The sequence below is a fragment of the Ornithodoros turicata genome, chromosome 1, assembly GCF_037126465.1.
Source record: "Ornithodoros turicata isolate Travis chromosome 1, ASM3712646v1, whole genome shotgun sequence".
Classification (NCBI taxonomy): domain Eukaryota; kingdom Metazoa; phylum Arthropoda; class Arachnida; order Ixodida; family Argasidae; genus Ornithodoros; species Ornithodoros turicata.
In genome coordinates, this window is record NC_088201.1 from 70,448,226 (window position 1) to 70,450,934 (window position 2,709).

Sequence of the window (2,709 nt, forward strand, 5' to 3'; positions counted from 1 at the left end):
GAGGAGGAAAAAGGTTCAAAATCTTCGCGTGGAACCTTTTTTTCTGATAGTGTAGAAGCAGATCCCGTACCCGTCGCCAGTGTTACATGGAGGTCTATAGTTTATTATCTTACAGACACATACATAAGGTACGTGTGTACCGGCAGCTAGTTCGAAGGAGACTGCGCCCTGGCGTTTGTCTTATGTTTATACTGGAGTGCGGGAGAACAAAGTTCATTTGACAGCGTCCGGCCTCGAGTGTTTCGGGCAGGTGTGTGTGTGTGTGGTCTCGAATAACGAAGTATATCTGCCGTCGAAATCAGCAGAAATACGGCGAAACGAAAATTGTCAGCGATGGTGATTATGCGACGCACAGAGCGTCCAGAAGTCGTTCCGTACGCAGCAGTTCCCAAAAGGTCACCGACACAACACATCTTCTGATGAAAAAGGAAGCTCAGAGGGGAATGTGCTCTGGTAACCATGCCGACAATCAACAGCTACATTACACTCCCGGCAGGCTTCTCTGTCAACCATTAGATTCGATCTTAGCTCCAGGTCAAGTTAAAACATATTTCATGACGAAGTTTGCAAGCTGGCTTACAAATTTTGCAATTTGCTCGCAAAAGACCGTCCGCCAGTAGGTAACATCCCCTGTGTTTGACGACACGGCCAGTTCGCCTCGCATACGGGTCGTACAGCAGCATCCGTTACGGCCGGGGTTATTATAGAATATTTTCGCTACTTGAACGACTTTTAACTTCATATTTCACAGGATGAATACTTTGGTACAGAGAAACAAATTGAAAACGGTCGTAGGCTTGCCGATATCCTTTCATTGTCATTTTAACGTAGACGTATCAAAGCAAACAACTTTCACGGAACAAGTCTGCCAGCTACTGGGGTTTGTGACCAAAAACGACGTCACCCATCCGATGATGCGCAATGACACCTGCATAGATTTAGTAATAACGGGACCGAACGTGGTCTCGGTTCACCACATCAACATCATCAGCAATCATTTCTCAGACCATAAAGCCATCGTAGCTACTGTGTAAACAGAGTGGAGCCAGTATATCGCTCACGTCTCATCGGTATTTGAGGTGCTTTGTCTTCTCTTGTACACAATGAGGATCGTACGAACTGCCCTGCAAGAAAAAAAAAAAGATACACAGTTCGAAATGTGTCGGTAACTACGTCCAGTGACTTTAATAACTTCATCAACATATCAACGCATTATCACACTTATCAACATGTCAACACATCTTGCAAACGAACATTTCGCAAACGAATTTGCAATCCACCACGGAAAGCGCTGTGCGACGTCTAGCGGCAATATGAAATGTTTCGTCACTGTCAGCCAGGTGGAGCAGAGTCGCCATCTTCCTATGTATTTCAGCCTATTCGCAGCGTTAAAACCGCCATTAGGTGACTCAGTTGGCTCGTAGTGGATTATAGTAGGCTACAGATCCAATCCAGGTCCAACCTGACTCGCAGCAGCCGAATCCAACGCCGCAAAGCGTTTCACGCCGAGAAAACAACATGGAGGAACGCGCAGTTTGTTCGCGATGCTTGTATTTCTCTTTTTGTGTGTTCCAGCCTCAGAACAGTTACTTTCAATCGTGTTGGGAAGTCCACATGGCTCCAGTGTTTTATGTGTGATTGTTGTCTTCGCAATCTGTGTTTGCTTTTGTGAGTTTTCCGAGTACGAAAGAAATGGACGTCTGTGCAGTGTGTGTTCGTATGAAGCAGTTTGATAGAGTGAGGTTGTTTCGTACGCATAGAATGAAAAGGAGTCGTTTACTTTACATGGTTACTTAGTTACCTAGCAAAGCCACAAAAAGATTACATATCTTATTGCATTGTTCACATTTACATGAAATTGAAACGACATTTACATGAAATGTAGACACAGAAGCCAGATAAACATTAAGTTACATTATGTTGAATGCATGAACATTTGCACGGATGGGCAAAGCATCACAAATTGTCTCCCTCCTCCTCACAAATTTTTTTTTCGCCAACATCAACACCTTAAACTGTGCTACCAAGTGTAATGTAATAGTAACCAAGTAACCAAGTGTAATACCTAATGTGATCATGGATATAAACAACAGCAAAGAGAACCACATGGCAGGTGAACCTAGCGCAATGAACACGATACATTAAAGTACTCATCAAGTATATTGTAGTTGCTATATTGCTTATTGGTGGTGACAAAGAGGTTGAAAGCAATTACTTTTTTAATGGTTGCTTAGCTTGTGCTTTTTGTGAAGCTGGACCAGTTCATTTCTCACTGGTAAATACCAAGTGGACCTGACAGAATAATAATTGAACCTCTGTGTGCAATAAGGGAATGTCCTTGTTGTGATGCATCTAACGACTATAGAGTGCACCAGCAAAATAAAGTCTCGTTAAGAACCGTATTTCATTTTGTTGCTGCTACAGGAGATGGATAGTTATATTAGACCTCTATTCTACCCACTCATACAAATCGTGTAGCTTCAATTTTCTTACGATGTGGACATGAACTTAGACTTCCATTCGGGTAACGTGTTCACCATACCTCACGTGACAGTGTCAGGAGTGTAATCGGAGAAACATGTGCACTATACTAATAAGTCGTGTTAAATGCTGGTCAACTTGGACATTATTTCTAAGAGTGTGCTCGTTTTGCAGCACAATAAGCACAACCATAGCTGCTCCGGTTATACTGGTTATTCTAAGCCAATA